Genomic DNA, 14,640 nt, shown 5'->3' on the forward strand with positions numbered 1-14,640 from the left:
GGACCACGTGTCGTGTGAGTAGTGCCCGTGAGTAAGTAGTCGCCATGGAGGTGCTGTTGCGCTGTGAGGCACAGGTACTGGGACCACGTGTCCTGTGAGTAGTACCTGTGTGTAAGTAGTAACCGTGGAGGTCTGTTGCGCTATCAAGGCGCCATCACGAAGATTAAGCGAGCTATTGCCCAGAGTCTATGTGCTTACATCTGTGTGCTTGTATTTTTTTATATTTAGCAATACACTCTGACATGCAAAGTCACTTTCAACATTTTAAGCAAATATCGCTACTTGGCAAGGTAGTTGGACAGGGGCAATTTAACTTTGTCGTTTTGTAGGGGATCCGCGCTGTGTCGTTCAGGTGGTATTTGTCCCTCGCAGTTACAATTGCAGCCTCTCTCGTGTAGTCAGGACATAATGTTTCTACTTCTGAGGTTTCATTTAGCTATTTAAGGTATTCTGGGAGTTGTTTTCGTTTGAGTGGCAGGCCGGATACCAATGGTTTGTTCAGAATAGCCAAGCACTGGAAACATGGCTATGCTTGCTTCCCTGCCCCCTGGCTGTGCTTGCTTCCCTGCCCCTTGACTGTGCTTGCTTCCCTGCCCCCTGGCTGTGCTTGCTTCCCTGCCCCCTGGGGTGCTTGCTTCCCTGCCCCTAGCTGTACTTGCTTCCCTGCCGTGCTTGCTTCCCTGCCCCCTGGCTGCGCTTGCTTCCCCTTCCCCTGGCTGTGCCTGCTCCCCCGCCCCCTGCTTCCCCTTCCCCTGGCTGTGCTTGCTCCCCTGCAACCTGACTGTGCTTGCTTCCCTGCCACCTGGCTGTGCTTGCTTCCCTGCCCCCTGTCTGTGCTTGCTTCCCTGCCCCCTCGCTGTGCTTGCTTCCCTGCCCCCTGGCTGTGCTTGCTTCCCTGCCCCCTGGTGTGCTTGCTTCCCTGTCCCTGGCTGTACTTGCTTCCCTGCCGTGCTTGCTTCCCTGCCCCCTGGCTGTGCTTGCTTCCCCTTTCCCTGGCTGTGCCTGCTCCCCCGCACCCTGCTTCCCCTTCCCCTGGCTGTGCTTGCTCCCCTGCAACCTGGCTGTTTTTGCTTCCCTGCCACCTGGCTGTGCTTGCTTCCCTGCCCCCTGGCTGTGCTTGCTTCCCTGCCCCCTCTCTGTGCTTGCTTCCCTGCCCCCTGGCTGTGCTTGCTTCCCTGCCCCCTCACTGTGCTTCCTTCCCTGCTCTCTCGCTCTGCTTGCTTCCCTGCCCACTCGCTGTGCTTGCTTCCCTGCCCCCTCGCTGTGCTTGCTTCCCTGCCCCCTGAGTGTGTGTGTGGCTCTGGGTGGGTGTGTGTGGCTCTGGGTGGGTGTGTGTGGCTCTGAGTGGGTGTGTGTGGTGGGTGTGTGTGGCTCTGGGTGGGTGTGTTTGGCTCTGGGTGTGTGTGTGGGGCTCTGGGTGTGTGTGTGTGTGTGTGGCTCTGGGTGTGTGTGTGTGTGTGGCTCTGGGTGTGTGTGTGTGGCTCTGGGGGTGTGTGTGTGGCTCTGTGTGTGTGTGTGTGTGTGTGTGTGGCTGTGGGTGTCTGTGTGTGTGGCTGTGGGTGTGTGTGTGTGTGTGGCTGTGGGTGTGTGTGTGTGTATGTGGCTCTGTGTGTGTGTGTGGCTCTGTGTGTGTGTGTGTGTGGCTCTGGGTGTGTGTGTGTGTGTGTGGCTCTGGGTGTGTGTGTGTGGCTCTGGGTGTGTGTGTGTATGTGTGTCTGTGGCTCTGGGTGTGTGTGTGTGGCTGGGTGTGTGTGTGTGTGTGTGGCTCTGGGTGTGTGTGTGTGTGTGTGGCTCTGGGTGTGTGTGTGCGGCTCTGTGTGTGTGTGTGTGGTATAGGTCTCACATTTGCGAGAGATTAAGCTAATGGCAATGTAAATGACAATGCCATTTATTTATCTGTTTTCAAAACCAACACATAAATACAAATTTTGTCATTTACAATGCCAATAGCTCTAACTTTTCCAAAAGCGAAACCATTGCATTGTAAATGCTTGTTTGAGGAATGGCATTGTCAGCTTTTGCCGGAATGAAATAAGAGCCTAATTCCTTTCGCTCTTCAAGCTACAGATCGAGCAATGATTTATCTTCTACTGTGGCATCATCTTTACATGCAGTGGACGTTGGCAGAACACTGTGGAACTCATTGTTGTATTCATGCTTCCTTTTAGTTGCGGAGACACTTTAGGAGCATTGGTGAGCTGTTTAATTTTGCGCAATTAACTATTTAACATGGGGACTTTTCTAAGAGTGCTGTTCTTATTCTGGCACATTCAAGGAGCAAAGAAAAAGATGTTTAACACAGTTAAATTGTATTATGCCTGTGTCTTTCCAGTTAGTATCACAGGACGATGGTGACACACACACACACCTATTTACAAAAAAAAAAAAAAGTTTAAAAATTGTTTAGTGAAATATGATGGCGCATTATTTTACATTGAAAGATGATAGCTATGGGTTCTAACCCCATTAGCTTCAACAAAAATAAGAAAACTTGCTATGCATTAATTGCATCTTTATGTATGTCAAAAGATATTTCCCTACCCAGGGGTGGGAATGGGTGTTTCCCGGTTTGCCCACATATATGTGCCTGTTCACATTATTTTACTCTAAACGGGGATGGGAATGGGTACCAGCCCCATTTGCCCATATACACTTGCCTACATAGGTAACATACAACGTTTAGCCTTACACAGGGCACCGTAGTTAGGGTCACATCCCCTTCTACTTTTACACGAGTATCCTCACACAGGGAACCGTCTTATGGGTTACAGTGACATTTACATTTACATTTACATTTTTACCCTCACACAGGGCTTATTATGGGTCACAGTCCCATTTACATTTTCACCCTCACACAGGGTGTCTTATGGCTTTCATTCCCATTTACATTGAAAATGGTCACCCTATATAGGGTGTCACGTGGGTTTCAGTCCCATTTAAAGTGCTCCTCACACTCTTGCACAGGAGTAGAGGATGGTCTTGGGTTTTAGTCCCTCTGACTGATATTGCCTATTTACATTTTGTAATTTTGCTGTTTTAAATAACGCAATACTACATTTACATCGTATTTATTATGTTTATTGGAAACAGAGGGAAGTTGTAGTCATACTGTATGTATCTACTTTGCCTTTTCTCTGTTTTTCTATTCGTCCAGCCTTCCTCGTGGTGTCATTCTCTTTGTCCTCCCTGGTTTCTGGATCTACACTTCTTGTTGTCGTCTTTTATCTCCAGCCTTCTTTTGTTCTTTTTTGTATTCTTTTCTTCCCTGTTCTGGAGGAAATCTGTTACCCCATTTTCCTGTGTCTGTGTGTAGGCTGGTGTCCATTCTCCGTTGTGCCTTGTACTTTCTTCCTTTCCTGCCTGCCTGGCCAGTTGGTGCGTTTGGGGATTAGTCCTTGGTGCGTGTGAGTTCTTCTGCCCCATGGTGTTTCCATTTTCTGAATACTCGTTTTCCCCTCATCTTTTCCATGTCTGTGAGTCGTTGTTATCTCTATCGGCTTCCACTTTACTCTTTTCTTCCTCCTCCTCATTTTCTTCCACCCGTCTCTTCACGCTGCTTTGCTTACACCTTTCTTTGTCGTTGTTTCTGTTTCCTCTGCTATTCTTCCTTGTTATCTCTTCCTTGGTTCTCTCTCGCCAGTTGTTATTCACGTAGTGGTTTAATGCTTCTGTTAGAACGAAAGGGGATATGTAGTATCCTGCATAATACACTGTAAGGTGTTTTACCAGCCCTGCTCTGCCCAGTGCCTGCGCTCTGTCTCATTGGAATGTTGGAGTCAGATGATGCCTCGGAATGGTGGGACTGAGAGAGGCAGAGCGACAGTTGGTCATGGGCTGAGCAGCTGACAGGCTGCTCCTGGTGGGGCTCTGATATACCACTTATCAACATGAGTCCTGTACCTTACAACATGTTATCTTCATAAAATAAATCATCTTGAATTACTACCTTCTTGAGTGGACCTCCTTCACTACAAAGTGCAAGAGAGCAAACACTGAAATACAAGGTGGGACAATTAAGGAGGGCAAAGTATACACTTATTGGAGGTTTGAAAAGAGAAAGTGAAAGCACATAACAAAAAGACAAAGTAAATGAAAGGCTACTTGACTTGTCTTTGAGGAAACCACTGAACATAAGAAAGTACCAGTTATGGGGTGAGCTCAATTTCATGGAAAATATTAGAAAACAACCAGAAGCTTTGTTCCTTGACAGTGAACCAGGAATTGGAAAAAACATGCCTAGTTGATGAGGCCTTAGTATTCAAAGATAACTATCAACTAATGCTATTAGCTATGCTATGATATTGGTTGGTTGGTTTATATAGAAAATGAGGCAAGTATCACTCATAACACATCAGGCCAAATGTGGCACGTCATAAGCAATGGAATGACGGCAGCAAGGATCAACAATGCTAGTTCCCATCCACAAGAGAGGAGAGGTTTACAGATCTTTTAGGAACCATGGAGAAGCTTATGGTTAAGGAGACCAAAGGCAGGTTGTCTCCTATTGTCATGGTGATGGGAGACATGAATGGAAAATTTGAAGGTGATGGCACCCCACCTTGTCCTACCTCCAATGTTAGAAATCTGGGAGTTATCTTTGACGACCAGCTCAACTTTATGGCCCATGCCAATAAGGTAGCTTCCACGGCCCATTTTAAACTCAGAATGATAAGGAAAATCCTGCCTTTTCTGCCTGACACGGCCGCTAAGACCCTGGTCACATCATTGGTTCTAACCTCACTAGATTACTGCAATGGACTCTTTCTGAATGCACAAAATAGAGTCACAAAAAAACTTCAGACGGTACAGAACGCGGCCGCACGCCTGCTGTCCAAAAAACCTAAATTCGCTCCCATCTCGGATACTCTGAGGACCTACCACTGGCTATCTATCCAAAACAGGATAAAGTTTAAATCTATGTGCATAGTCTACAAAGTAATGCAGGATCAGGGGCCTCGTTTCCTAAAAGATCAATTAAAACCTTACAATCCAGTTAGAAGGCTCCGCTCCTCATCACTTAACCAACTAGAGACCCCACGTAGCAGAACAGTCACATGGGGCGACCGTCACTTCCTAGTTGCGGCTCCCAAAATCTGGAATACTCTACCTCACCACGTCAAATCCAGCCCCTCACTCTTACAGTTTAGGAAAAGACTGAAAACGTGGTTATTCAACCAGTAACACAGAAAACCAGCCCGCATGAATTTACCTCTAAGGAGAGACATTACGGCAGTCTAGCGCCGAGACACCCAAGGGTATTCGTTCGCGCTCTATAAATGCCAGTAAATAAATAAATAAATAAATAAAACAAAGGAATTAAAAGGACAGCAGAAGCATCAAGGGAGTGGAAAGTCTCCAAAGAGTTAGAATTCATGAGATCATGTTCCGTATCAGGGAAACACCTATTAAAGTACGTAAATATGATGCCTGTTAAAAAAGAGCAATGGAAACCCACTGCATCCCATGGAAGACATGTGCAAAGGGATGCGCATGTGCTTTTGCTTAAAGCTTTCCTCCAGTCTCTGAAGAACTACATACATAGACAACAAAACGGCATAAAACATAGGATGACTTGTAAAACTTGGTTTGACAGTAAAATCCACAAAAATGTGGGAAGAGTCTTTGGGGTTGAATGAAAAAAGATCAACCACAAAAATATCATAGTACAAAAACATTTTGACAAATCGATGACCACAAAATATCAAATTTACATACTAATAATGTTAAGTACAAAATATTTTGGTGAGAAATACTGTGGTCAAAATGATCAACATTATAATGTTAGCATATTCCACAGGCCGATCAGCTTCATAAGTGTTGAGACAAAACGCCTGCTTACAAGGATTCTCATAGAGAATTAAATAGCCTGCTTCAAGAAGAAAACATACTGTGCTACCAACCAGAACACAGGCTGCTTTCTCTTTAGCCCTGCTGGAGTTCAATCAAACATTGCACATGATGGACAGGAAGAGATTTTGGACCAAATTAGATTGTCAGCAAAGAAACAGATGTGATGAACAGGAAGAGGATTTGGAGGGAACCAGTCCAACACAGAATGGGCCCACAGCCGAGACAACAGTAGAAAGAACCTTACGCATAGTAACAGAAAAGGTAGTTTAGGTTCTAAAGTGTTGGCTAACTCAGACTGTAACATGTATAACTAATCTACACAGTGTCTGGGACCAAGGATGCAACAAGTAGCGTCCAAAGACTAACAGCCTGATTCATCATTGTTAAATCCGGTCGCAAAGGGCCAGATTCTGAGAATCTGGCCCTTTGCGAGCGGTATTTTTGCATTTGGGATTCATCATCCCAAATGCAAAAATCGCTATTTAAGAATTCGCATATTTGCGAGGAATAGCATTTAAGGAATCTCTATTAGAGATTCCTTAAATGCTATTCTTGAAACATTTTTAAATTGCGAATTGGCAAAAATATCCCGCTATTTACCGCGAGGTCAAACCTCGTGGTAAATAGCGGAAACTTAGAAAAATGCATTTAAATGCATTTTTCTAAGTTTCATGTTACACACACATATGTCCTTGGGACATGTGTGTGCGCAACACCAATGTAGCATACATTTCAGGGGTGCTACAGGGTGTCCTTTGGACACCCCTGCACCCTTGAAATCGCAATTTCAATATGCGAATCGCTAATTGCGATTCGCACATTGAAATGTCTTCCCATTCATTCCTATGGGCCTTTGGGCCCATAGGAATGAATGGGGAGATATTCCTTAATTGCGATTAGCAATTTGCTAATCGCAATTAAGGAATAATTAGAAATCGCAATTTATTTAGCGATTTCTTGGTGAATAGCATTTTGCTATTCCTTAATAGCGATTCCTTAATAATCGCTATTAAGGAATAGCAAATACTCACCTTGATGAATCAGGCTGTAAGTACCCTATAAGTGTACCTGCAGAATGCAAAAGCCCGAGGCACATAAGAAGGGGTAGTATGTTGGTGAAGTTCTCCAATGGATGACCATGATAAAAATGTTAGCGCTAATCTCAGTGTTTCTCTCCAGGAGGTGATGACATCACCCTCATTGGGTCAGTGATTTTATATTCTACAGGTACACTTACAGGGTACTTAGTGTTTAGACACTACTTGTTGCATCCTTGGTCCCAGACACTGTGTAAATTAGTTATAATTTGTACGGTCCTGAGGAATTGCCCTAGATCACATCATGACTAATTGACATCATGAAACATATTGACCTTATAAGTCATCAAGGATCAATGTCCCAACTGGTGGCATCATGCTTTTAATTAATCAGGCATACTCATGGATTAAAATTTTATTTGAGACTTGCCTAGCCTTTTTAAGTCACTAATCACTACATCAACACCTATGTTTCCTTAATCTACACAAAGGGCCTATAACTTGCACTTCACATCACAGCTTTGGAAAAAGATCTCCAAGAAAGAGCCCCCTTGAGGGTTTTGGTCAGGCATTGCACCACCGGCCCAACGAGGACCAGGCCTGATGATGAAGCATGACACCCACAAGGGTGTGTGAGGGCCCCATTTCCAAAACGGAACTACTCACCTTTTTTCTGAGCTACTTCCCTTTGTCCTTTGTCCCTGTGAGGAACAGCATACCTTTAACCTTTGATAATTAGCAGTGGAGCGTGTATGCTGTACCTTTATGCACTCTAGGTCAGCAATTTTTTGTGATGGAATATCCATCCTGCATGCCAGCAGCTTGCTGGCTCTATTGCCTCCCCCATAGATTCTCTGTTTGCCGCATAATAGTGCTTTGTATGTGTCTAGTATTTAGACCTGGACTCTTGTGTCACACTTTTATCTAACTTGTACTTTTGTGGATACCATCTAGTTCTTGTAGCTGGCATTCTAACTGTGCCTGTTTTTCCCTCCTCCCTTTATCCAGTCTAGCTTAGTGCACATTAAGACATCACCTCACAACTACCATAGAAGCATCCCGTGGGGCGCTGCCTGATACTTCACCTGTATATGTATTTGTCAGGTATAAGGCTGTGCATAGTCCATCCTTAGCGACCACTACCATCGTCAAACAGGAAGTCACCTTCCCTCTGGATACCTGCTCCAGCGATATTGCCACCCTTCTGGATTTTGATAGGCCTGAGGCAAAGTATTGACTGGGAAACTATTTAGACCTCTGTTAGGGTCAATCAGCCTTAAGCAGGTGTGTTGTTTCCTTCATGAGGCAGATGTCTTCCCTATTGTTTATAGCTTATTCAGGACAGCTACATGCTTCATCTAGGAGTTAAGTCCTCTGACATTACAGTTTGACCATTGGCTTCATCAGTTTCCATTACTATGTCTAAGATGCCAGTTCCCAATGCCACTGTGTGGTGTCTCTAGTGTCACTCCAGTGTGTAAGGGTGTCACTGTACCGGTACTGGAGAAATAGGTCCCAGCCATCTCCCTGCTCCCCAAATCCCAACCCAATATTCTCCAAACTTGTAGAAAACAAAAGCAATTCCACTAGCATTTGCTTTAAGCGCAAGACAAAGTAGGTTTAGTAACATCACACCCTCCATTGTTGAACTGCCTCGGGGTCTTCTACACTCCTGTCTTGTTCAGACAGCCTTTGTCTCGCTGTATTTCCCCCTCTGTCTCGACCCCAGCCCTCTCTGTAGTCCTAATTTCAGTTTAGAAGATGCAGACTAACCCAAATTCCGCTCTCTTTTTAGTCACTATTGGTATCAGTGGCTCTCTGAGTGTTTCTAAAGCTTGTCATTAGTTGTGGTTGTGGTAGATGTAGATGTAGCTGTAGAATGACCCGCTTCATGTTCTTAGGCTATGTCTTTCTTTGTTGTTTCATGTTTTCTTTCCTACTGGACACTGTTTTCAATGTATTTATCGTGTTGTTGGCCTTGCAAAAGATCAGTCAAAAGTAGTGCCCCCAACTGTGCATGTTTTTTTGACCATGTGGCAGTCCATAACTGACCGGAAAGACTGCTGTTTTTCCAGCGCCACAATAACAAGGTCATAGAATAGTGCAATTCTGTGACTGTTGCAGGTAATGTCTCCGTTTTCACTCACTAGCCGATAACTTTTTCTTTAACTTGGAAGCAGTAAACTCTTGTCAGGATATCCAGAGTTATTGTTGAATCAAGGCCTGATTGTGTGTTCTACTGAGTTCTACCATCTCTGTTGTTTTGGACCTTAGCAGTTCTCTACAGAGTTTCTGTTTGTTAACCTCAATATCTCCTCCTTCTGTCTTGTTTGGCACTTAGCAGATTCTAACATTGTTTCAACAAGAGGAATTTTCCAAATCCTCCAGTTTACAAAGGAGGGACCTTTTCAGCTCCTACACCACAAAGATTTTTCGTGTGAGCAATTCCTGCTCCTGTGATCTGTTGTCCATGACCTCTTACAGGGAGAAAAGCATTCCCGCAAGGTGCTGATATCTGTTTTGATATCCTGGATTTCTTGATTCAGTTCTGACTTGAAGTTGTCACACAGACCTTGGAATAGGGCCTCTTGTGATCACCTCATGATGGAGGACTTCATTTGTTGGGAGAGGAGGGAGCCACCGCCGGGCTTTTTTTTAGGTTTTCCCCTTTTGCATGTCTCCTATTTCTGTGACAGGCACGTCACCAAAATACCCTTGATTGGTATGTCTTTGTTCCTATTGAGTAGCTATGTTGACTGCGGGTGTAGGTGTGCAGAATGACTGGTGGGCTGGAAAAAGGCATCCCTCAAGGCTGAGTAAAGAGTGCTGCAAAGTGATCTCCAAAGTGTTCCGTGAACATAGACTAGTCCAAGTAGACTCCACCTTCCAGGGATCAGCCCTGCTGGGGACAAAGGCCAGGCCAATATGTAAGGTAGGTCAGTTTTCTTTGCCACTAAGGCTATCACTCAGTGTACCTTCTCTTGATGCTGCATATCCTTACCCTTATTTATAGGCTGTTCTCGCTGTTCGTTTTAATGTTAGGGAAGGCACCCCCCAGATTCTACCACATTCGAGCATTACAGCGCCATACTTCTTTGTTCATAAATTCATCAGGCAGCGTGGGTGCCAAACATGTTGCGTTGTGGCACACAGATAGTCCTGGACTGTTTCACCTCTTTCTCCGACTCTGACTTGTAGCCTGAGATGAAGGAAGTGAGTCACCCAGTCCTACCCCTTGGGGGCTCCCTGTAGTAAGTTCTGTATGAGCCTGCTCAGCTCTCTCCTTATGATTCCATTTATGATTGACTGTGTTCGGCATAGTTGTCCAGCAGAGCGTGCCAGGATGCATGTACTGCAAGCATTCAGGCATGTGTTTCTTCAAAAGTTGCCTCTTGACCTGGGGGTGAGGATTCATGTTCTGAAGCCTCCTCCATCGCCATTGTCTCATGTTCCTCTGTAGGGTGGGTAGGTCCCTGGTTTCCAAGACACACCACTCAGGGCAACTCCTGCTCCCTCCACCTGCAGCCGATGCATCTTCAAAGGCCCTAGTTCGTCCTTAGGATAGGGTCCAGGTTGTACTCAGTAGTTCCTGTCATGTTCTGTTGCATACTTCAGCCCATGGACCGCTCATCCCTAGGGGCCCCGGGCCCTCAGTGGGCTTTTCCCCATTCTGACCTCTTCACACAGAGGCCTATAGTAGTGTTTCGCCACACAGTGGCCTGGTCCTGAGCTCCACTGTGTCTCATCTATCTTCGGCTCTTCACTTCAGATCATCGATGAGGTGCACGTCTTCGGGGCTCCAAGGATGCTAGCTGAGACATTTCTAGGCCTCCTTTACCCGAAAATAGCACTATAGACCAGCCAATCAAGAAGGAAGGAAAGAAATCCATACCTAAGCCATTGGCATCTTGATTCCGGTCCCTAGAAGATTAGAATTAGTCGGGCAGCAATTCCCCCTCCAGGAATAAGTTGGAGCTAACTGCTCTCAAGCATTCAGGAGTCCCTTTACAAAGAGCTTGATCTAACAGTCTTTTGCACGTTATGACTTGGAGGCCAATCCTAATAATGAATGAAGCAGAAATATGTTGCATGCATGTTGAAGTTACTGGGCCAACGTGTTGTCCTGCTCTACGGGACACTTGTGTATGAGTGGTCTTTTCACCTAAAGCGAGAGGAAATAAAAGAGACAGGGAGTCCGCCTTTATTTCTACGGGGTTACCATGAAATAATAAATGTTATACTAGTGGGTTTGAATCAGTGACCTTTAGCACACCCACTCAGCACACCCACTTGAATCCCCTTCTCTGGAAGCCTTCGTCGTGCTCCATTATGGAACAATTTTCAATATAGCTTGTGAACAGTGGAACTCAGACATTTAAGACACACTTAAGATCACAGCGAACAGAACACGACAATGACAATAAACACGCTTCGGTTTCCCATTCCAAAGGGATGCCTCTATAGTTCAGACCAGTGTATGCTCGTTCGCTTCTCATAGCTGCACAGCTCGCTTCAGTCACATCTTGTGGGAGTTGGAAAGCTGACTTCACTTTGGATTTGCACCTGATATTGCATGACGGGTAATGGGGGTGAAGGTGCACATGACAGGCAATTGAAGAGGATACAATTGAACAATTAACTCCACTGGTACCTCACACACAGGGTAACAAAGACCCCCTCCAGATAGTGGTGCTTGCTCAGTCTAGAGCTCGGCAACTCTGGGCATTAGCTTGCCTCATCTTCACTAACGGCCCCACCAGACCGCCGGGGATGCCTGGTCTCACCCTGGAGATACCCATTAAGGGACCATCTCTCAGGGAAGCCAGGAAGGGTTTCGCAGCGGTCGAAGCGCCTTGGGACCCTACGGGTAAGTAGTGCGCTATATAAATGCCAATACATTTACATTTACATTTACAGGGGCGTAGTACAAAATGGTGGGGCCTCCCTGCAGAATGTGATGAGGGTCCCCCATACCTCACAGATATTCAATGGCCTGGGGCGGAGTGAAGCTCCTTTGGATGGTTCTGGGCCTGTGTTACAGCCCTGTTGGAATCATGCAGAGGGGTGGTCTATTGACAACGGCACCGATTACAAGTCACATGACACAGGTTCACTGTCTGAAAGAGCCACATTTACAAGTTTAAAAGGGTGCACCTCAAGGAAAGCAAGAGAAGGGCAGGAAAAGGCACAGAATGTCAAACACTGCTTGGGGGATATTTTACAGGCCCAGCACCTTCATTCTCTCAGCTGACTTAACTGTGCTGAACGATCAAGTGGAAAGAAGGCTACCCTGACAATGACGAGTCTGAATGTGTAGGAGACCATCCATCTGAAGGGAGGAAGGAAGGGCTAAAGAAGAAAGAGGCAGTGCACCAAGTGTTATTTTTATATCCCAGGTACATGGAATCAAGAACAAGGACGTTGCACAAGACCACGAGCTTGTCAGCAGTGCAGTTAGAGAAGCACAACAGTGCTCCTCGCTCGGATACTTTTGAGGAAGTTATGAAGAAGTAGTGGCCGGAATCGGGCGGGCATGAACCATAAACCCCTGGACATTCTTTAAACAAAACAGGAAGAGCCCAATAAGTTGGACAAAACATGCTCGAAACTCTCTCCTTCATTGGAAACTGGCATTGGGAAAGCACCAGAATAGATGCTCATCAGTAATGACAAAAACGATATTGTCCTGTTCATCTCTTTGTAATCATTCCAGCTTCGCGAATAGCAGAAACGTGTGCGATTCATGCAGTGTCCCTGCAATTCATACTAATACCCTCCTCTGCTTATGGCCATAGCATGATCAATCCATTACAATGTAGTCTGTATATTTTATGTCAATGTCCTGTGAAATGTATGCCAAATATAACAGGGTCACATGAAGGCAATAGCAGATGGAGTTGACATCGCTATCTTCTGAAACCCATCAAGATATCCTCTGTTCTTCGTGGCAATGACATACGCTATATGTGTTATTTATGACAGGGTTGTTATGACAGTGGAATTACAGTGAGTATTGGCAATATCCTGTGGAACTCCTGATAGTAGTGTACGGCTGCGCTCTGCGTCAGTGACGTGGGGTGTTGCTACTGACTGGTGGCTATAGTAAGTACACTGCAGCACATCTTCACAGAGCAGCTCCTCCATGGTAATACTGTGCAGGACTGGGGGGCTCATTTGATTGGTCGTAGGAATCGTTCACCCTGGTGGTGGTAGAGACACCGACTCTTTCCACAGGCGAGGGTGGGTTTGAGTGCTGCGTTTGGCAAGGAGGGTACTACGCTGTCTGTGCTGATGGCTGTTTCATGTGCCAAGTTCTATTGATTGACTCACTAGTTACTGATGAGCGGTTATGCTCTCTGATAGGCTACATTCGTATTGGTACTGCAGGGTGTTTTAGCAGGGCAATGCTTGACGTCTATTCGCTGTCAGTGGTAGTAGTCAGTTTCACGCAGGTTGCACAGTACTTTCATTATGACCTGGTGGATATCTCATGTTGATTCCATGGGGCATTTAATGATGATTCTATGCAAATTGTTGTGCATTTTTACAGAACTACTCTGTCCCCATAAAGAGTATTGAAAAATATTCTTGTAAAATACATACAGTGGGAGGAGTCGAAAGATGTGCCTCTCTTCCTGTACATGTGCTGTGCGCCCCAGTCACAGGTGCAGAGTTAGTATTGTAGTGTTTTGTAATTCATGAATCTAGTGCTTGTTACTCCTGACAAGCTGCTGAGGCGCTTTATGAGTCGGTCGAATAACTCAAAGTTAGTGGTTCACACATTGCTTCTTTATTACTGTAAATGTGTTGGCTATTGAGTTAGTCTTGTACTCTGAGGAATCCCATTGATACATTTCCATCAGTTTCTAATGGTGAATTAACGTTAATGGAAGTTAGGTGTGATTATTAGAGTGAGTTCATGCAAGTGGAAACAATGAGGGTAATCTACGGCAATAAAGTACTGGCGGGCAAGATGAGGCCCTGACCGGAAGAGAGGCCGGGAAGAGCAGACGGGTCTCGGGTGGTGACAGGCTGGGCATTACATTCCTAGGGAACTGGAAAGGCGAAGGCTGAGCCCGTGACTTCGCAGGTTTTGAACCTAACTCTAGAGTGACTTGTGAGGGTGTTGTAGGGGCTGTACCTGCTCAGAGTTTAGGGGGTGTTTGTTCTGCGGATTCTTGCGCCGGGGTCCATTGTCCCGCCTGATGGAATCAGATCAGACTGATGCAATGGAGGCAGGTGAACTCGGGCCTGTCCTGTCTCCTCCGTGACGTGGAGGAGTTGATTAGTTCTCTCCAGGCCTCGCGCGCCCCTCCCTCCCCTCGAGAGTGGATTCGGGAGTGATTCCGTCAGTGCAAAGTGTAGAGGGGGTCAGCCGGCAGGTAATTCTCAGCTCCTGCCCGAGGGGAGTTTGAGTACATGTTCACTGGACGAGGGGGGTGGGTGGGGAGAGGGTGGAAGGAAGCGGTCTCCAGACGCTTTATTGAGAATGAATAAGTCAGTTGCGTCCATGTCAGGTATTCCATCCTTTTCTTATATGTAATGGTTTAAAAGGGGCTTTAAAAGCTGCAACAGCCTGAACACATTTGATACAAGTGACGTGGTCAGTGGTATGTCAGGTGGGATCCTGTGAGGCATGGAGTATTCACAGCTGAGGCTGTCAGCCTATTTGGTTGCATGGTAGACTGTCAAGACGTAAGCATAGGGCAAGAGCCTAGAGCCAGTTTAGAACCGCAGGGCCCAACATCTTGTC

Source organism: Lissotriton vulgaris, chromosome 7, assembly GCF_964263255.1.
Source record: "Lissotriton vulgaris chromosome 7, aLisVul1.2, whole genome shotgun sequence".
NCBI classification, from domain to species: Eukaryota; Metazoa; Chordata; class Amphibia; order Caudata; family Salamandridae; genus Lissotriton; species Lissotriton vulgaris.